Raw genomic sequence first — 22,359 nt, forward strand, 5'->3', positions numbered from 1 at the left:
TTTTATTTTCTATATCAAATTTATTTACTTTTTCCATGGAATTTGTAAGTTTTTTCTAAATTTTTAAATATATTTACATAAAGTTGTTTATTATATTCTCCTATATTTGATGTCTGTAAGTTATAATTAAAAAGATGTTTCCTGTTGCGCTCCAGAAATTGGTTATTTTTTACTTCACTTTCTTAATCTGTCTCAGCAGGAATTTATTAATTTTATTAGTTTCTCCAAAGAAGAAATTTTTGGTTTATTGATTTTCTGTATTTTATATTTGCCATTTCATTAATTCATGTTCTTATCTTTACTCTTTCCTTTCTTTTACTTTAATTTGATATTCTTTTACTTTAATTTGATATTCTTTTCTAGCTTCTTATGAAAAATGATCAGCTCATTGATTTTTCAGATATCCCCACTTCATTTAAAGCTACAAATTTCCCACTAAGCAGTTTTAGCTGTATACCACAGATTTTAGTATGTAATAATGTATTCTGTTCAAGATATTTTCTAAGTTCTATTATTATTTTTTCCTTGACCCATAAGTTATTTAGAAGTATATTGCTTAATTTCCAAATACATGGCAATTTTATAAAAATCTCTTTATAATTGATTTCTAACTTAATTCCATGGTGAACTTAGAACATACACTGTGTTATGTGAAACTTTTGAATTTGTTGAGATTTACTTCGGATCCCAGCATACAGTCAAATTTTGTAAACATGCTGTGCATTTTTTGAAATACTGTACATTTCTGCCCTTGCTGAGTACAGTACCCAATGTCTATGGGTGGCTTGATAATTATATTTTTAAATCCCTATGTCTTCATTGATTTTTCTCTCTATGTTTATCAGTAACTAAAATTGTTGTGTGAAAATTTCCCACTATGAATGGGAATGCACCTCTTCTTATGTTCTGTCAAATTTTGCCTTATTTACTTTCTTAGCCTCATACAATTTAGCTTTATTATATATTTCTGGTGAGTAAAACCATCTATTAATCATGTCCTTTATTTCAAAAGCTTTTTGATTAAAAATATTTTATCTGCTATTAATATAGATGAAAGATAGATACTATACACTAATTTTCCTTTGGTTAGTCATTATGTTTCAACCTTTCTGCATCCTCATGATTTAGGTGTATCTTTTATGAACCTTACATATATTTTTAACCTAGTCATATAAAACTTTATTAATTTCTTTTAATTTGATCTGTCTACTTACATTTAGTATAATGTCTGATGTATTTGGTTTAAAACTGTCATTTTACTGTGAAATCTTATTTGTTGCACCTGCTTTATCTTCCTCATTCTTGATTTTCTTGTTTGGATTGACCCAGTGTATATTATTCCATTTTTGCCTACTCTTACCCTCAGAATTATAACCCTTTTTGCTATACTTTTTAATGACTACCAACGAGATTGCAACATGCAATCCTGACTTACTAGAATGTAATGTTTATCAGCGCTCTTCCCACACTCGTGGACAGGGCAAGAACTCCAGAATACTTTAACTCCATTTACCTGCCTCCTGACATAGGTTTATAAGATATTTTTATTATTGTTTTACACAGCCGATTGCATTCAGATTTATTCATAAACATCCCTTTCTGTTGCTCTTCCTTTCTTCCTGCTTCTCCCACCTCCCATCTGGGAACATTTTCATTCTGCCTAAAAAATATCCCTTGGTATTTTCTTAAGAAAAGGTATGCTGGTGATGAATCCTTAAGTCTTTGTTCATCTGAAAATGTCTTCATTTCACTTGCATTCTTAAGGATGAAAATAGCATTTTAGGCTGGCAGCTATTTTCTTTCAGTACTTCATATATATACTCCATTATTTCTCATACAAAGTCGGTCTGCCATCAAATTGTAATTTGGGGGTAATATGTATTCACTCCTCCCCAGCCCTGGCTGCTTTTAAGATTTTTCTACTTATCATTTGTTTCCAGCAGTTCAACTGTGATGTGCATAGCTGTGGATTTCTTTTATTTAACTAACTCTTGGTAATTTGTAGGACTTCTTGATCTGTGCCTTAATGTTTTTCATCAGTGTGGTAAATTTCTTGGTCATTGTGCCTCTAAGGATGAATTCCACTACATCCTTTCTAGGACTACAGCCTCTCATATTCTAGGCCTTTTCACTATATCCTCCATATATTTTATCTTCTCCTTTGACCTTTTCCCCTTGTATCTCTTTATGCTTCAATCTTGCTCATTTTTTTGTCAATTATATTCCTAAGTATGTTCTAATTCTCATTATTTAGATTTTTGAGATAGTATATAAAAATACAATGTATTTTTTGTATACTAAGCATTTAATTCAATGACCTTAGTAAACTCATTTATTAATTGCAATAGTTCGTCTAAAGATTCTCTGGGATTTTTCTGTGAATATAAACATGTGTTCTGGGAATGGTAATTGTTTCTCCCTTCCTAATTTAGTCTTATTTCTTTTTCATGACTAGGACTGACCTTAGTAAAATGTTGACTAGCAATGGTAATAGCAAGCGTCATTTTTATTTTTCCTGATCTCAGGGGAGAATTTTCAACATTCCCTCACTAAGTACTACATATGCTTTTAGTTTTTGTAGGTGGCTTTTAGTCTACTTTAAGAGATTCCGATTTATTACTACTTTGGAACACAGTTGAATTCCATCATATATTTTGGCTGTATCTACTGAAGTAAACAGACATTTCCCCCTTTATTCTGTAGTGAACTACACTGGTTTTCCAATATCTAAATAAATTCAGTTTCCTGGGAAATATACAACTTGGTCATACACAAGCACAATATACTTTTTGTGTATTAATGGGTTCAATTTGATAATATTTTACTTAAGATTTTCACAGTTATATTCATAAGAGAAGTTGGCCTGTTATTCTCCTTTCTTGTAATGATCTTTTCAAGATTTTGGTTTGATTCTTTCAGACATCTGAAGGCACATGCATTCTAGAATCACCTTAATACCATTTATACTAAAGATAATCCCCAAATGGCTGCATTTCCTGAGGTTACCAAGCTACATACTTCCTATCAGCCCTTACAACCCTCTGAATGTCAACCCAAAACATGGATTTACCTGCCACGGTGACTTTGGCAGGCCTTAGACTTCAACTTTGGTTTGCCTCAACCCTGGAAGTTTTTAAAAGTATTGCTTAGCTCTCAGGCTTCTAGTGGGCTTCCCTAGTGGATAAGGAATCCACCTGCAATGTGGGAGACTTGGGTTCAATCCCTGGGTTGGGAAGATCCCCTGGAGAAGGGAAAGGCTACCCTCTCCAGTATTCCAGCCTGGAGAATTCCACAGACTGTATAGTCCATGGGGTCGCAAAGAGTCAGATACAACTAGCGACTTTCACTTCTGAGCCTTCTAGCTGCCTTTTCCAGAATTTGCAAAGCTCCTCAAGACAAAGCAGCTCCAAAAACCGTTTACTACCATAGATTTCCCTCTTTTTGTCAGATTATGGCTTGGTTATTTTTCATTGCCTTAAGTCTCCAATGCCTTAAAGATGATTTATAAATATTTTGTTAATATTTTTGATAAATATTTTGTTCAGCATTCCTAGTTGGCCTTAGCAAAAGGTTGATTCAGTTTCTTTGTAAGCCATCACTGGAATCAGATGTTCCTGGCTGCCTTTAAGAAATGCAGTGATTGTATAAAATAAGGCCTGAAATTCACAGGTGGCTACCAAAATACTCACTTCACAAAGAGCTGCTGGTCTCTTGCATAATGCAAGGGATAATAGATTAAAAGCAAAGTTTAAAAAAAAAAATACAACATGCCATTGATGATATGGCTGAATAAGACTTTATCTGTTGAATAATTTTATTCAGGATAAAACAATTCTCTTAACAGAGAAACCAGGTTTTTTTAATCTCTGGAGAGGAATCAGGAAGTGTGTTTATAGTGCTTAGCAACAGTATTGAAAATTTTAGTATTTTTTTAAAATAGAAAAAAACTTAGATTGACACTTAGGTAAAATACAACTAAGACATGGAACCATTGAATAATTAACTTAGTGACATTAATATCATTAAAATAATCAACCACTTAGCTAGTTCCACAGTCATGACTGAAATGTCCACCTAGTGGACACAGGCTCTCAACCCTTTATTTTGTAGAAAAAATAGTTAATGGCTCAGGCTCAGAGTGATAAGTCCCAACCCCTACCTCACCTTCAGACTGGAAAGAAGAGAAAATAAATATGGCAAATGCCCACATTCAACAACATGCCCTTTTGTTTGTATTTAGTCTTATTTTCACATCTTCAAACAGGTGTTTCCTTTTCCTAAGATATTATCTAAACAGAGGAGCTGAATAAGAGACTGTGCAAATGAAAAGTGCTAAAATCAGCTTCAAATAAATGGCTCGGGAAGACTTACTTCCCAATGATCTGTAATACATGTTACTTCTCATCCATTCCTGCAGAGGAGCAGAGGCAGGCTCTTGCTGAGTGATAAATATATTCACAGATAGCATCACCAAATCCTGAACAATCTTGAGACTGAAAAATGGGGCTTTAAAACATTATGAACAACAGAAGAAATACTAAAGTAAAGCAAATAATATCTTGGAAGGGGGACGTGCAATGAATGAATTCCCAATGTTACAGTGTGTTGTTGCAACAAAAATATTTGAATTTCTATACTGTTTAATGTAGTGGGATGAAAGAATCTGCTCCAAGCAGTGACCAAGATAGAAAAGTCACATCTTAGATGGTAACTGGAGAACAGAGGCCTTGCTCTAATCTGTACATGTTTTATCATCAATGTCAATGAATATTTATTGAGATCTCAGAAAGCATTTAGCCATGTCTGCTAACATGCACAGTAAAAATTAGAGAGAAGTTGTAGTCCTTTCCCCCCAGGACATTCTATTAAAAATACGCCTTTCCATAGGCAGATAACACTTTTATTTTTCCTTTCCCAACAGGGGGATCCTTAGCATCCACATCCCAAATGAGGATTGATGAACTTGAAATGTGTCTTTGTGGAAATGGAGAAGGAAGCAAGCACGACGACTGTATATAAGAGTGCTCCCGCTATAAGGAATCTAAGGAATCGTGAATTGTAGAAGTAGATGCAGCCAGGAATCATGGAATCAAACGCCAGGGATGCAGGCCAGATTATCTCCAGGTAAAGACAGGCTCTCCGCTTTCTGCCGAAGTATGAGGCCTTCACCATTTCTCTTTGTTTTTATAGGCCCAGAAATTCAGAAAAATACTTCTCTTCTTTAAGAATAATCCACTGGCAAGTCTGATGATAAACACTAACCAGTCTTCAGTAGCAGGGGAGTACAGAGAACAGAATGGCAGGGGTGGATCCAAGTTTCGGGAAATCTAAAACTTACACAATTGTGAAGGCCTCTTTCCAAAAAAAAAAAAAAACAAACTACAGAATGCAATGGTCAAAGGCCTTGGAGCAGCAGGGCTCGGGGGCTTGCATTTCCTTATCTTTGCCTTATCTGTGGGCCTCTTTTCTGTGTTGGTGAAGAGCCAACTCATTAGAAAAGACCTTGATGCTGGGAAAGATTGAGGGCAGGAGGAGAAAGGGGCAACAGAGGGTGAGATGGCTGGATGGCATCACCCAACTCAATGGACATGAACTTGGGCAAACTCTGGGACACAGTGAAGGACAGAGAAGCCTAGCATGCTACAATCCATGGGGTCACAAAGAATTGACATGACTGAGCAAATGAACAACAAATCTGTGTCTCAAGGACCTCTCCAAAACCCCAGCTGACTCTTATGCTTAGGAAAACTGTTCAGAGTGGCGAGATCTTCTGGTATTGGAGGCGTATGGGAAATTTCCCCCATTTGAAAATATTAACAAAAAATTCAAATTAATAAACTCTTCATAAGACTTGGCCTTTGGTCATCACTTTGGCACATCTGGCAAAGGGAGTCACTATGCAGTCATCAAGGTCAAGAAAGGTTATTGCCCAAAGGACTCCGCTCACCTCTTAGCTGTTTGACCTGGTGGGAGCTGACTGAAATGCTTCAAGCTTAGAGGATGATTTGGGATGAGTAGCTTGAGAAGAGGGTGAGAACATAAAGAAAATGTTGGAACATAGTGGCAGAAGGGGAAGACAGCTTGAACGTGGGAGGAGAAAGAAAAACTACCTCCAGACCCTGCTCTTTGGAAATAAATTGAATCATGGCACCTCACACAGTGAGCTGATAGCTGGGGGACATGGAAAACTTTAGGGCAGCATTTCAGAAAAATGTGGTCCACAGACCACCTGACCTAGACTACCTGGTGTGCTTGGCAGAAAGCAGTTGTCTGAGCCCAGCCCCAGAAAGTACCATGTGAATCGCTGTCAGTGGGGCTCAAGGATGTCCACTTTTTTGACTTCCCTGGTGGTCCAATGGTTAAGACTCTATGCTTCCACTGAAGTGGGCACAGGTTCCATCCCTGGTTAGGGAACTAAGATCCTGCCGGCCAAGCAGCACTGCAAAAAAAAAAAAAAAAAGAAAAGAAAAGAAATGGCTATAAAGAATGCTCAGGCTTCCCTGGTGACTCAGATGGTAAAACATCCACCTGCAATGCACGAGACCCGGGTCCAACCCCTGGGTCAGGAAGATCCTCTGGAGAAGGGAATGGCTACCCACTCTAGTATCTTTGCCTGGAGAATCCCATGGACAGAGAAATTTGGTGGGCTACATACAGTCCATGGGGTTGCAAAGAGTCAGACATGACTGAGTGACAAACACACATAAATAATGTTCACTTTAATCAGTACTGGGTGATTTGGGGGCAAAATGACATTTGAGAAACTGGAGAAATGGTTTTTTTTTTTTTTTTCTTAATCTAGCCAAGTTCTGCCTAGGGGATGGATGCATGGGAAGTTTCCAGTTACCAGAATTGACACTTCTGGATAGTATCAGTAGGTCAGCTTCCAACCATTCACTGCCTTCTTTGTGGCCTGAGTACTTTCAGTTCTGACCCAGGATGGTGCTCCCAGCTGCCAAACAGAATGAGCCACTGACACTTTCAGAACTCAGTGTAAGCTAAACAAGCCACTCCCTGCAGATCTGACCCTCCGACTTCCTCCCCATCATCCTTGCTGACACATTACAACCTCAGCTATACTGTGTTGACACTTAGCAGATAAAGTGTCCTGAACACCCAATATCTGCTTTATATAAATTACAGAATGCTTACCAAAGGCAGTGTCAATCCCAGAGTCTTCTCAGTATTAATACCTTAATTAGATTAACTTTATAAGTCTTGTGTGAAAGAAGAGTTCCCAGGTGTATCTATGTTACTATAAAAGTGAGTGCCTATGGCAAAGAAACCAAGGAACCCCCCTTCTCGAAATATCTCAACTATGCTGCCATGGGGCCTGAAAATGGAGTCCGTTTGTCTGCACTTCCCTGCTGCTGCTGCTGCTGCTAAGTTGCTTCAGTCGTGTCCGACTCTGTGCGACCCCATAGACGGCAGCCCACCAGGCTCCGCCGTCCCTGGGATTCTCCAGGCAAGAACACTGGATTAACATGAATAGTTTGATGTCATCTGTGTCTACACTGTTTTGCTCTATCAATCAGAGTTTTAATTCCTTATGAGTAGAGACTATATATATATATATATATATTTTTTTAAATAAGAAGTCGGTATCAATCAATTAGAAAAAAAGAGAACGTGTGTTAACTGCCTAGAAGAGCTTAAGGCTTCCCAGTGGTGCTAGTGGTAAAGAACTCACCTGCCAATGCAGGAGATATAAGAGATGCAGGTTTGATCCCTGAGTTGGAAAGAGCCCCTGGAGGAGGACATAGCAACTCACTCCAGTATTCCTGCCTGGAGGATCTCTTGGACAGAGGAGCCTGGGGGGCAGAGTCAGATGCAACTAAAGCTACTGAGCACACCACACAAGAAGGACTTGAGATAACATGAGAAAGGCCAAAATACAAGCTGACGAAGGCAGACACAGGGAAGGAGACTGGCTTACTAAGGCTCTTTAAGTAATCTGAGCCTGAAACACAGACAGAGCCCCTGCATGAAGGTGCCCTGCTGTCGATGCCGGCAGGCTGCAGTCTTAAGTATCTTACCCTGCTCTTAGCATAGTTCGCTGTGTTCTCCTCACCAGCTGTGCTGCCTTTTCTCTGGGCTCATCTATTAGCCCTTTCTGGTTTATGGTATCTCGGTTCTTAGCTTTACTTCTAGATTTCTGTTTTCCTCTTTTTCCTTCTCCTTGGATAATTATAGAAGGAGCTTCCAGGCACCACCTCCTAGCTCAGCTTGCTCCCAATGGCCATCACTCTGTTCCCTGTCAAGAGCAACACACAGATGGAATGGGTAGGAAGTATTTAAAGGAAACTGGGAAGGGAACAAGGAGATGAGAAGGATATATCACAGTTTAAGGTCCACCCTAACCACATTTATATCTCAGTTTGGATATAATAAGAATACCATATTACATTTGGATATAATTTTCATATTGTAAAAAATGACTGAGTTTGATGTCTTGTGTTTTGACTGGCATTTTGAATAAAGGATGCTCCAAGGTCATAGTTTTCAAACTGGCCAAGAAACTACTGGAATGATGCCAGCTCTCTGGCTGGTGACCGTCTATAGCAATTTGAACTCTTATGGACTGCTCGTAAACTGGTACTACCACTTTGGAAAACTGGCAGTCTCCATATGCATGACCCATCAATTCTACTCCTCAGTATACAACAAACAGAAATGAACACATACGTACATGAAAAACCTGTACAAAGATGTTCTTGGCAATATCATTTATAATAGTCCAAAATGGAAAACCACTGAATTTATCAAGAATAGCATAAATTAATAAGTTGAGGTCTATTCCTATTTCAATCTCAAATACCTGAATCTCACAAACATGATTCTTGGACTAAGAGGCCAAACATAAAAAACAGCACATATTATATATTCTCATTTACATAAAGTTTCAAAGGCAATGCTAATATGTTGCTAGATCCGAATAGTGGTGATCTGGGGGAGGAGCATAGAGAGGATTCTGAAGTGTTGGAAGTATCCTGTTTTGGGACTTCCCTGCTGGTCCATTGGTTAAGAATCTGCCCTGCAATATAGGGGATGCAGGTTCAATCCCTGGTCAGGGAACTAAGATCCCACGTGCCACAGAGCAACTAAGCCCACGCTGCAACTGGAGATCCTATGAAGACGCCACAAGCTGCAACTAAGACCCAATGCAGCCAAATAAACGAATAATTTTTTAAGTTAAAAAGTATCTTGTTTCTTGGCCTAAATGATGCTTTAAATGGATATGATCACTTTCAGAAACTTCATTAAGCTGTACACTTATACTCTTTGCGCTTGTCTACATGTTAATTTGTCTTATTGTGGGCTCCATAGACTGGGTGACTTAAATAAAGCCCATTTATTTCTCACACTTCTAGATACTGGGAAGTCCATGATAAGGCTTGGCAGATTCTGTATCTAATGAAAACTCACTTCCTAGTTCAGAGAGGGTGTCTTTTCACTATGTCCTTCCATGGTGAAAGGATTGAGAATGCTCCCTGGGGTCTCCTTTATAAAGGCACTAACACCATTCACCCACTCCAGTATGCTTGCCTGGAGAATCCCAGGGAGGGGAGCCTGGTGGGCCACCATCTATGGGGTCGCACAGAGTCGGACACAACTGACATGACTTAGCAGCAACACCATTCATGATAGCATAACATTGGAACAGTGATAAAAGAACCTGCCTGCTAATGCAAGAGAGGCAGGTTCAACCCTTAGGTCGGGAGGATCCCCTGGAATAGAAAATGGCAACCCACCCCAATATTCTTGCCTGGAAAATTCCATGGACATAGGAGCCTGGTGGGCCTGCAGTCCATGGAATCACAAAGAGTCAGACACAACTGAGTGACTGACCATGCATACATGTGCTTGAAACTCAACATTAAAAAACTAATGTCATTGTTTGACAGAAAAACCACAAAATTCTGTAAAGCAATTATCCTTCAATTAAAAAACAAACAAAGTGGCAAAAAAAAAAAAAAAACCAACACACTAAGATCATGCCATCCTACCCCATCACTTCATGGCAAATAAGTGAGGGGAAAGTGGAAGTAGTGACAGATTTTATTTTCTTGAGCTCCAAAATCACTGTGAACGATGACTGCAACCATGAAATTAAAAAACAACTTGCCCCTTGGAAAGAAAGCTATGACAAACCCAGAAAGCATATTAAAAAGCAAAGGCATCACTTTGTCAACAAAAGTCTGTATAGTCAAAGCTATGGTTTTTCCAGTAGTCATGTACAGATGTGAAAGCTGGACCAGAAAGAAGGTTGAGGGCTGAAGAATTGATGCTTTTTGACTGTGGTGCTGGAGAAGACTCTTGAGAGTCTCTTAGACAGCAAGGAGATCAAACCAGTCCATCCTAAAGGAAATCAACCCTGAATATTCATTGGAAGGACTGTTGCTGAAGTTGAAGCTTCAGTACTTTGGCCATCTGATGGGAAGAATCAACTCACTAGAAAAAAAAAACCTGATGCTGAAAAGACTGAAGATAAAAGGAGAAGGGGCAGCAGAGGATGGGATGGTATTTAGATATCATTGCCAACTCAATAGACATGAATTTGAGTAAACTCCAGGACATAGTGAAGAACAGAGGAGTCTGGCGTACTGCAGTCCACGAGGTTGCAAAGAATCAGACATGATTTAGCAACTGAACAACGACAATAATTCCCATTCATCAGGGCTCCACCCTCATGACCTAATCAACTCTGAAGGCCCCCACCTTCTAACACAATCAGATTGAGAACTAGGTCTCAATAAATAAATGGCAGGTGTGGACAGGGGCGGCGGGGGCGGGGGGGCGGGCAGGGGTGCAGGTGTCAATCCTTAACATCATTAAATTAAACTTTATTAAAAAGAAAAATATCATTTTTCCAAAGTGACCTCCTTTGGCTCCCTAGAGATAACTGTTGGCTTTGGCAAATGTGGTGAGTGGAGACAAGGGGAGAGAAGCCAGAATGGAGGAGGTTACAGAGTGAGTGAAGAGTGCAAAGCTGGAGACAGAGTGTGTAGGTAACTCGTGAGAATAATGAGTAAGACCGGAAAACTAAGGCAGGAATCTGGGCGGTCAAAGAAGGGTTGTGCCACAATTATTTGGTTTTGTTTTTTTAAGGTGGGAGATTAAATTAGAATATTTTTTTGCCGACTCTTCCAGCTACATCACATTCCATACTAGAGAGAGGGCAGCCTTGGGGGTGGGGGAAAGGCAGGCAGCGGGCAGTGGAGGGGGAGGAAGCACAGAGACTGTGGGAATAAAAGGAGACAGAGTGGGGGTGGGCGTGGCGAGATGGGAGGTGGGGGATGCCTCTCCAGCAGCCTCAGAGCTTCACAGGGAAGCAGAGTCTGGTTGGAACAGCTTCTCTTGAGGGCTTTAGTTCCAATAACCTATTAAGTTTCCTTGTCTTTTATTCCACAATAGAAGTTTTGCTCCAAGGTTATTTAAAGACAAACCAAAGACAATGCCAGAGGCCTGGGGCATAATTTTTTTTAAGTGATTGAAGCCTCTAACTACCCCCCACATCCATCCAATAAACTGAAATCAGAATCTCTGGGGGTGAGGGAGGCCTGGGTATTTGTATTTTTTGACTCTAAAGATTATTCTAATACCCAGCCAGGTCTGAAAACTTCATTTTGCTCTTTATCTTTTGTTGAGGTGTCTACTCACAAGTTCTCTGATACTGAGAACCAGGGGCATTTTGCTGGTTACGAAGGCCCATTTGCTGGACTGTAAGGACTCGAGTATGTTAGTCACTCAGTCGTGTCCGACTCTCTGTGACCCCATGGACTTCAGCCTACCCTCCAGCACCCTCTGTCCATGGCATTTTCCAGGCAAGAACACTAGAGTGGATTCCTGTTGCCTTCTCCAGTAAGGACTCGAAGGACATACCATTTCAGGTATTTTAAAATGGCAAAAGCAGGACTTCCCTGGTAGTCCTGTGCTTCCAAAAAATATAATAAAATGAAATAAAATTTAGAAAGAAAAATAACATGGAAAAGCCAAGGATGTGTGCATATGTGTGTGCTGTCGTTGTTTAGCCGGCCAGTCTTGTCCAACTCTTTGCCACCCTATGGACTGTAGCCCACCAGGCTCCTCTGTCCATGGGATTTCCCAGGCAAGAATGGAGTGGGTTGCCATTCCCTTCTCCAGGGGATCTTCCCCACCCAGGGATCAAACCTGCATCTCCTCATTGCAGGTGAATTCTTTACTGCTGAGCCACCAGGGAAGCCCTGCAAATGTGCGTGTATACACATATTATTTATAATAATTATCCTGTGGTGATCCTTTCTGGTTTATGAAGCACATTCATCAACAGGGTCTCACCTACTCATCAGGGACCCTCAGTGGAGAATTCTTATTACCAGCGTCCCCATTTCACAGATGAGGACAGTGAGTCTCTGAGGGCAAATAAGAGCACCCCGCAGGGTTGCCCTGGTTGGGCCTGCACAAGTGCTCCCCAGCAAAGGCACAGGGGGACTGAGAGGCAGCCTGAGTACTGCTCTCAAGTGCCTGCACAGGCAGAGTTTGACCTCTGTTGAGGAATGTGGAGTTTTCCTAATTCACACAAAGGACCTGAGGCGGGAATACAAGAACCTGAACTTCCTTCCCTCCACCCTGTACGATGACGTCCGCCATGGAGCCCCACCCGCTGCGTGCCTCCTGGTGCCCGGCACTGGAGGACAGGGGCTGGCGCGCACCCTGGCTAACAGGCTCTTCCGTGCCGCCCCTAGGCATGTCAGGGTCAAAGAGCAGCCCGAGGCAGTGTCATCAGATTGGGAGCACTAGTCTGAGAATCAAAGGCTCTGGGCATGCTTCCGGGGCACCCACTGAACCAGGAGACGGAACAACATGTTTACTTTCTCTGGGCTTCCATTTCTTCAGTTGCCTCGCCTCTACATCTAACAATCTACATGCTTTCAAACGTATTATTAGCTTCCTGAAACCATGCCCACTGAACCCCAGGGCTTTATAAGAAGAAACCATGAGGGAGGGACTGCCGATACTACTTTGAGGAGACATTCAGACCTGTTAGAGAAATGCTTTGTCTCCACTTTGCTAAAATACGAAATTCATCTTATTTCAGCATCCCTAGAGGTGAGATACATAGAATCTAAATAAAGGTTAAGCTCAAACTGACAGTGGTGTCTTTTTCTTTTTTCTTTCCATTTTTTAAAAATTGTGGAAGTAACCCAATCTAATGAAACCCAGAGTGTGGCATTTATAGTTTATCTATTCAGAGTTATGGAACATACACTTAGGAGTCATGAAAATGGACTTTCCTTCTCCTCCTTCCTCTTTAACCACTTTGGGGCTGCAGCATGCCTGTTTCTGCCATGGTTTCTCTCTCTCTCATTCTACAGAGAGGCCCCAGTATGTCTCTGACATAATGTTCTTCCACAGCCACCCACTATGGGAAAAATCCATGAGCACAGGACTGTGCTGAGCCTTGGCCCCAGGGCTAGAGTGATTCTGAAGGATTGCAGCCAGCTGTCCCTGAATCTCCTAATAAGAAGCACAAGAGGGGGCAGAGAAAGATGCTGGCTTAACACCACTTTTCAGTGAAGGTGACTTTAAATGCTAGGATATTTAACCAGGTATCTCATCTTTCGCCATGGAAAAATGAAGCAGCACAATGCAATCCTGTTTCCTGGAAGACTTTCTGATGGTGACTCAACACAAGTTATAAATGTACAGATGCATAGCACTTTAAAATAAAACTGTGTTTCTTTTGAATAAGCCTCTGAGCACTCTGACTTAAAATGCCCATTTCTATTATGATGCTAATAATAGTCACCGAGTTAAAAGAAATGATTTCATAATGGCACATCCACTTTGGAAAGCAGTCTGGCTGCTCATCACAAGGTTCAACACAGAATTATTCCATGATGCAGCAATTCTACTCCTAGGTAGCTACCCAAAAGAAATGAAAATAAACATCTGCATTCACTTGTGCACAAATGTTCACAACAGCATTGTTCATAATGGCCAAAAAAAAGAAGAAACCACCCAAATATTCATGAGCTGATGAATAGATAAATAAAATATGATGCAGCTATACAATGGCGTGGACTTCCCTGGTGGCTCAGACAGTAAAGCGTCTGTCTACAATGTGGGAGACCTGGGTTCAATCCCTGGGTTGGGAAGATCCCCCTGGAGAAGGAAATGGCAACCCACTCCAGTACTCTTGCCTGGAAAATCCCATGGACAGAGGAGCCTGGTAGACTACAGTCCATGGGGTCGCAAAGAGTCTGACACGACTGAGCGACTTCACTTTCACATACAATGGAGTACTATTTAGTAATAAAGAGGGATGGATTACTAATACATGCTATAACATGAATGAACCTTGAAAACATAAAGCCAAGTAAAAGAAGCCACACAGGCAGGGGCATCTAAGATGGGACAGAGCCACCTGAGACCATCCAGCCGAACGCCTGCCTCAGCGCAGATCCTGACTAAACCCAGGAACAGACATAAGGCTCCCCGGCCCCATGTCGATACCGTACAAAAGAAGATCAAGCCACATAGTCAGGAGCCCTCTTTTCAAAATTGTGTGGTGGCTGAGACGTGTATCATGCCTGAATAGTACAGGGGAAGATTACAAAGGCTTTTCAAATGACAGGATATTGAGAATGATTGAAAAGAAAGAGACAAATATAGATCTAGAACTGCACACCTCCGGGCTGGAGAAGAGAGATGCTATGAGCAGGAACACAAAGTGATCACAGTTCTGTGCGGAAGCCAGGAGTGACACTACTGTGGAAAAGGATTGGTTTGGGGGTGCTTCAGGACATTCGGGTGGTGGCCCGTAGCAGGCGGACGTGCAAGAGTGAGGGCAGAGCTAAAGGCTGGAATCCAGATGTTGTACGGTAACCATGCATTTATTTATTTGTCTAGCCATCCACCTGCTCAGCCACTCACTGAATGAATATTGAGTCCTAAGCATAAGCATCATGCAAGTTCTGGGGAGACGGGGATAAGGACAACACAGCTCTGCCCTCTGGGGTCTTATAGCCTCAGGGTCCAAGAAGGTCACAGCAGTCCTTGGACCCAGAGGCCCCATTGCCCCTGGTCACAGTGGTGGTGGTGGTTTAGTCACTAAGACTGTAGCCTGCCAGGCTCCTCTGTCCATGGATTCTCCAGGCAGGAATACTGAAGTGGGTTGCCATTTCCTTCTCCACTGGTCATAGTAATAGCATCTTATTTTATATAAGACCTTAGAGAATTCAGCTTCCCTGTTGGCTCAGACAGTAAAGAACCTTCCAGCAATGCAGGAGACCAGGGTTTGACCCCTGGGTTGGGAAGACCCCCCTGGAGAGGGAATGGCTAACCCACTCCAATATTCTTGCCTGGAGATTCCCATGGACAGAGGAGTCTGGTGGGCCATGGTCCATGGGGTCACAAAGAGTCAGACATGACTGAGCAACTAAGCTCAGTTATGGTTTTTGGTTACTTGAAAACCAAAAATTAGAAAAAGGAGGGACTTCCTTGTGGTCTGGTGGTTAAGATGCTGCACTTCCAATGCAGGGGGCACGAGTTTGATCCCTGGTCAGGGGACTAAGAGCCCACATATTGCACAGTGTGGTAAAAATAAATATATAGGAAAAAAGAAAGAAAGAAAAATGAAAAACCCGATGCCTCAGTGAAAGAATCCACCTGCAGTGCAGGAGACCGGGTTGGGAAGATCCCCTGGAGAAGGGCATGGCAACCCACTCCAGTATTCTTGCCTGGAGAATCCCATGGACAGAGGAGCCTGGCAGTCTACAGTCCATGTGGTCGCAGAGTTGAACAGGACTGAACAACTTCACTTTCACTTTCACAGCCAGTGCTGCATCGTGATACAAGCAGGTAGCTTGTTAGGAAGCACAAGGAAGGTGGCTGCAGCATTTGCCAGCATGTCATCACTGTGACACATGGACAAGGCTGTCTTGGCAGGAGCGAGGGCAACCAGGTCACCTGGAGGCACTTGACAATGCAGTTGCTCTGACCCAGTGTGCACCCCTGGAGGTGGGCTCAGAACAGCCAATCGGTCATCTAACTTCCACGATTCTACAGAGCTAGCTCAACAGGAATCTATTACCAAATAACTCAGAATGATGGTGTAGACACTGTGCGCTGGCCTGTCTTTAGCTTTCTCCTCCCGATCCCTGTTCTGGCCAATGGGATATAAGTGGACGTCAGCTATGGGGACCCTAGAAAAGCATTAGGACTTGGGATGTGAGTTCTGCCTGCTCACCCTTTGCCCCTCCGTCCCTGGAATCTTACAACGATGAAGAAAAAGCCAGAACAATTACAGCACCTGCCCCTGCTACCACTGAACCACTGGACCAAGGCCAGCAGCCAAGCACCTGAGCATTGTCTTCTATGTGAGAAAATAAACCCCTGATGTTTCAAACCACCACAGACAAATCCTGTTACCGTAGAAGGTGTTCTTGATTGATATCATGGGTGATGTTTGGAAACAGACATGTTCAAGTTCTGAGTGCCAAAGGATTGATGCTTTTGAACTGTGGTGCTGGAGAAGGCTCTTGAGAGTCCCTTGGACTGCAAGGAGATCAAACCAGTCAATCAAAAAGGAAATCAGTCCTGAATATTCATTGGAAGGACTGATACTGAAGCTGAAGCGCCAATACTTTGGCCACCTGATGCGAAGAACTGACTCATTTGAAAAGACCCTGATGCTTGGAAAGACTGAAGGCAGGAGGAGAAGGGGACGACAGAGGACGAGACAGTTGGATGGCATCATCGATTGAACGGAAATGAGTTTGAGCAAACTCCGGGAGATAGTGATGGACAGGGAGGCCATGGGGTTGCAAAGAGTCGGACATGACTTAGCAACTGAACAACAACAGCTGCTTATGGAATAATCTATAAAGTCTATCAAATTACTCTAAGTATATTAGATAGGAGTACTCTGTATTAGTACTTTACACACGAAGAAACCCTCAAGGCTCAAAAAATCTTAATTTGCAAAAGCTCTTATGGCTATCAAGGAATAGAATGAAAGTGAAAATCTGAGAGATCTACTTCAGAGCACATGTTCTATAAAAGGAGATATACTAATCGCTGAGAGTGAGCTAAAATATCAAAGGACATAGCAATCATGAATCTTTCTGTGCTAAAAAGCAGATTAGAAATAAAAAGAGGAAAACTAGATACAATATACCAGAGAATATGATGAACCTAAGATTGTGTTTAAAAATCCTATCAAGAAAAAATCAAGACAATAGATTTCAATAGGATAATTACAAGCCTGGAATTTAAAAGATTTGGTAATGTGTTCTCTGAATCTGGTACATATTTAGCAGAGTAGAAACTTTGCTGTCTTGAATACTTGGTAAGTTTTCAAGCATGTCTAGAACCCTGTCTATTGGTTTAGATTCCATGCTAAATAGTCCAAATGCTAAAAAGATCATGACATAGATGTGATTCTTCTCTTGAGATGTCAATTTCTAGTACAGGATACAAAAGTTAAAAAAAAATAAATAAAAGATTCTGTAACTAGGGAGTGGAATTAAAATAATTTAAGCCAAAAAATCCCTTTATAAGTTTCAAATAAGAGTTACATATTTCACTGTAAAAAATAACATTTTTTGTACCAACAAATTATATGCAAAATATTTACTCAAATTATTTCAAATCCAGCTGCATATGTGTGCTGTTACTCAGTCATGTCCAACTCTTTGCAGCCACATGGACTGTAGCCCACCAGGCTCCTCTCTCTGTGGAATTTTCCAGGCAAGAATACTGGAGTTGTCATTTCTTACACTAGGTTGTCATTTCTTACACTAGGAGATCTTCCTGACCCAGGGATCAAACCTGCTTCTCCTGCATCTCCTGCACTGGCAGGCAGATTCTTCACTAGCACCACTGAAAACTGAAGTTCAAATCAAAATTTTCATTCACAGAAGGCAACTGCATTTCTCATTTTGAGAGTGTCTTTGCATACATAATAGTAAAGAGTGTGGGCTCTGGTATCAGACTGCCTGGGTTCAAATCCCAGTTCTAATAATTAGTAGGTGGTGTGTTCTTGGCTAATTTATTTAACATTTCTGTACCCCAGGCTCCCCTCCTGTAGAATGGAGTAATTATGGTAACTTATCCCATAGGATCATTATGAACACTAAATGAATTTTGAACAGTAGCTGATTCCAGGGAAGCACTATATCGAGTCCCATTAAATAACAGCTATTTTTCAGGATAAATCTGCAGTTTATACTTATTTCCTAACACATCTCAGATACTTGAGGGGTTCTTTTTCTCCTGCACTCTATAAAAATAAGGCAGCAGCTTTCCGAAGGTTTGAGGACTAGGTATTCTATTTCTGGCTGAGCTTATTTTCCTGCCTTAGGTGCCCAGAGTCTAAAGGAATACCAGGAGCTACTGACTGAGTTGAAGCACTTGAGAAATATGAAAAAAAGAAAACACAAACGAACCAAGCCCAGGGGCTTCCTAGTGACAGGAAAGCCAGAGGGGGGCGCCACTCTCTATCTTGCCAGAGCAACTCTGCCCAGGGGCCAAGGGGCACCTTGCACGTGGTCCAACCCTGAGGAAGGCAAGCTCTGGGCTCAGTCGGCTCTCCATCCGTTTCCAAACCACAGGCAACTCCCGGTCTCCTCATCTCTCCTCTCCTTGGGGCCTTTGTGCCCTTGCCCCAAGGTGACCACAGCCTTGACACAGTCATCGGGCAGAAGTCTACCACGTTGTCCCTGCGCTCCCCCTGGGGAAGCACTCTGTGGTCATGCCGGTCAGCACGGTCACCCTTGTCCCAGGGGACAGTGAACACATCCCTCACACCTCTCAAACTGGGATGATAGGAATATGGAGATAAGCAAAGATAGTTTTTGGTGATTCTAACATGAAAATGAGACAAAATGGTAAAAGTCAATCATAAAAAAGGCCTTCCTAGTGTCGAGTCTAAGAAATGAAAAGGCACACAATTTACTTTGCAAAGTCCCATCAACTGTCAAGATAACAAATAAATTCTCAAAATGAATCAGATCTGATTGACTTAAGGTCCAAAAGAATAACATTTTGGACCATGTATCTCTGTATAATGCCTCTTGAACAACAGAACCTATTAGAGAAATTCGTTTTCTCAGTGGAGACATAGCAAGCCATTATTTAATTTGATTGCTGTTGTTCAGTCCGTTAGTCCTGACTTTGCGACCCCATGGACTGCAGCATGCTAAGCTCCTCTGTCCTTCAGTATCTTCTGGAGTTTGCTCAAATTTCTATCCACTGAGTAAATGATGCCATCCAACCATCTCATCCTCTGTTGCCCTCTTCTCCTCCTGCCTTCAATCTTTCCTAGCATCAGGGTCTTTTCCATCATCTTTGCATCAGGGGGCCAAAACATGGAGTTTCAGCTTCAGCATTAATCCTTCCAATGAATATTCAGGGTTGATTTCCTTTAGGATTGACTGGTTTGACCTCCTTGCAGTCCAAGGGGATTTCAAGAGTCTCCTCCAGCACTACAATTAGTAAGCATCAGTTCTTTGGTGTTTGGCCTTCTTTATGGTCCAACTAGGTGGAGAAGGCGATGGCACCCCACCCCAGTACTCTTGCCTGGAAAATCCCATGGCTGGAGGAGCCTGGTGGGCTGCAGTCCATGGGGTCGCAAAGAGTCGGACACGACTGAGCGACTTCCCTTTCACTTTCACGCACTGGAGAAGGAAATGGCAACCCACTGCAGTGTTCTTGCCTGGAGAATCCCAGGGAAGGGGGAGCCTGGTGGGCTGCCGTCTATGGGGTCGCGCAGAGTCGGACACGACTGAAGCGACTTAGCAGCAGCAGCCGCAGCAGGGACTTCCCAGGTGGCTCAGACGGTAAAGCGTCTGCCTACAATGCGGGTTGGGAAGATCTCCTGGAGAAGGAAATGGCAACCCACTCCAATATTCTTGCCTGGAAAATCCCATGGATGGAGGAGCCTGGTAGACTACAGTCCATGGGGTCGCTCAAGACTGAGCGACTTCACTTTCACTTTTTCTTGATTTAAAAGAAGTTTGGAGAGAGCAAAGGTTGCATGTGTTGTGTTATCCTGCCACCTCGTGTCCACTGTCATTATTGCACGAGGTAGATTGGAAGAGGGCAAAACTTGTTTTTGCTGTGTTATACTGCCGCCCGGTGTCCATTGCCATTATTGCAAGGATTTATATATATACATATGTATGTGTATATATACTGCTAAGTTACATATATATATGTATATGGTCTTCCCTAATAGCTCAGTTGGTAAAGAATCTGCCTGCAATGCAGGAGACCCCGGTTTGATTCCTGGGTCGGGAACATCCGCTGGAGAAGCTATAGGTATTCTTGGGCTTACCTGCTGCTGTTTCAGATGGTAAAGAAGTCTTAGTCGCTCAGTACTGTCTGACTCTTGGTGACCCCATGTACAGTAGCCTGCCAGGTTTCTCCGTCCATGGCATTCTCCAGCCAATCATACTGAAGTGGGTTGCCATTCCCTTCTCCAGGGGATCTTCCTGACCCAGGAATCAAACCCGGTCTCCTGCAGCTCCTGCACTGCAGGTGGATTCTTTACCCGCTGAGGCACCAGGGAAGCATATCATATATATATTTATATACACATATGTTCACATATGTTCAGTAACTCAGTCAAGTCTGATTCTTTGAGACCCAATGTACTGCAGCACACTTAATTTCACGGCTGCAGTCACCATCTGCAGTGATTTCGGAGCCCAATAAATAAAATCTGTCACTGTTTCCATTGTTTCCCCAACTATTTGCCATGAAGTGATAGGACTGGATGCCAGGATCTTAGTTTTTTGAATGTTGAGTTTTAAGCCAACTTTTTCACTCTCCTCTTTCACCTTCATCACGAGGCTCTTTAGTTGGTCAGTGAAGAGGTGACTCATTAGAAAAGACCTGATGCTGGGAAAGATTGAAGGTAGAAGGAGAAGGGGATGATAGAGGACGAGACAGTTAGATGACATCACCGACTCAATGGACATGAGTTTGAGCAAGCTCTGGGAGATGGTGAAGGACAGGGAAGCCTGGCTTGTTGCAGTCCATTGGATGGCAAAGAGTCGGTCACAACTGAGTGACTGAACAAAAACAACAATACCATACAAAGTCTATAACATTAGAAAAGAACATAATCATTCAAATTTGGAATGAGACTTTTAACAGCAATAATAGGTTTAAAAAAAAAATGACTTACTCTTAGAAAACACACATCTAAAGCCTGTCATTATCAACATGTTAACAGTCATCACTGTTCGATTGAGTCACCGTGAACCCCAACAGAAACACGCATGGAGTTGAACAAGCTGGGTTAGTACAGGTTGCACTGGTGAGGGCTCTCACAATGGGGTGCCCAGGGCTCTGAAAAGACTTATTATATGATTTAAAGTTTAAGGAAGCAGGGCTTTGTCCTGGATTGGATGCTTCCAATTGTACGGTATGTATGCTTATAAATGAATATTGATGTATATTTAAAATGTTTGTTTATTCATTCATTCATTTATTTTTGACTCTGCTGGGTCTTCCTGCTGCACGGGCTTTCCTCTGGTTGTGGCGAGTGGGGGCGACTCTCTAGCTGTGGTGTGTGGGCTTCTCATTGCAGTGGCCTCATTTGTTGCAGAGCACCAGCTCCATGGCTCATGGGCTCCAGTAGCTGTGGCTCCCAGGCCCTAGAGCACAGGCTTAACAGTTGGGTCACACAGGCTTAGTCGCTCTGCCGCATGTGGGATCTTCCTGGATCAGGGATCAAATTGGTGTCCCTTGCACTGCAAGAATCCTTAACCACTGAACCATCAGGGAAGCCCCAGTATCGATGCATTTTTATTAATGAAAGTCCACAGTTTATTCATACTTTCTTAGTTTTAATCTAATGTCCTAAAAAAGTCTAATTCCTTTTCCTGTTTCCAGGAGGTCAATCACATTACATTTCATTGTCATGTCTCCGCAGGCTACTCCTAGGTATGAAAATTTCTTAAGACTTTCCTAGTTATTGATGAACCTTGACAGTTTTGAGGAATACTGGTCAAGCATTTTATAGATCCCACTGGAACCTGTCTGATGTCTATTTCATGACTAACCTGAGAGGATGAGTTGGGAGAGAAAAACCACAGAGGTGAAGTGCCATTTTATCACATTATGCCAAGGGTACATACTCTCTATGTACTAAAGAGATTTATCACTGCTTGTACCGATCTTGGTCCTTGAAGTAGAGCTTATCAGACTTTGCCACTGTGAAGTTACCATGCACCTACATACTGTCCTTTGGGAAGAAGTCCCTAGAGCAACCCACAGAGAAGAAGCAGGGATTCATGCTCCCCTCCCTGAGGCAGAGCATCTACATAAATTATTCGGATTTCTTCTCTACAGCAGGTTTATCTACTC

General features: G+C 42.1%; 1 protein-coding gene across 1 annotated transcript in view; it reads right to left on the bottom strand.

The window, feature by feature from the left end:
- Window positions 1–6,439, bottom strand: part of SH3GL2 (SH3 domain containing GRB2 like 2, endophilin A1) — a 243,989-nt gene extending 237,550 nt beyond the window's left edge. The window contains exon 1 of the mRNA XM_086414977.1: window positions 6,294–6,439. The gene's annotated coding sequence lies outside the window, so the exon portion shown is untranslated. The remainder of the gene's footprint in view (window positions 1–6,293) is intronic.
- Window positions 6,440–22,359: the final 15,920 nt, after the last annotated feature.

Source organism: Bos grunniens, chromosome 8 (genome assembly GCF_055505025.1).
Source record: "Bos grunniens cultivar Pamir isolate PY7600 chromosome 8, Bosgru_T2T1.0, whole genome shotgun sequence".
Classification (NCBI taxonomy): domain Eukaryota; kingdom Metazoa; phylum Chordata; class Mammalia; order Artiodactyla; family Bovidae; genus Bos; species Bos grunniens.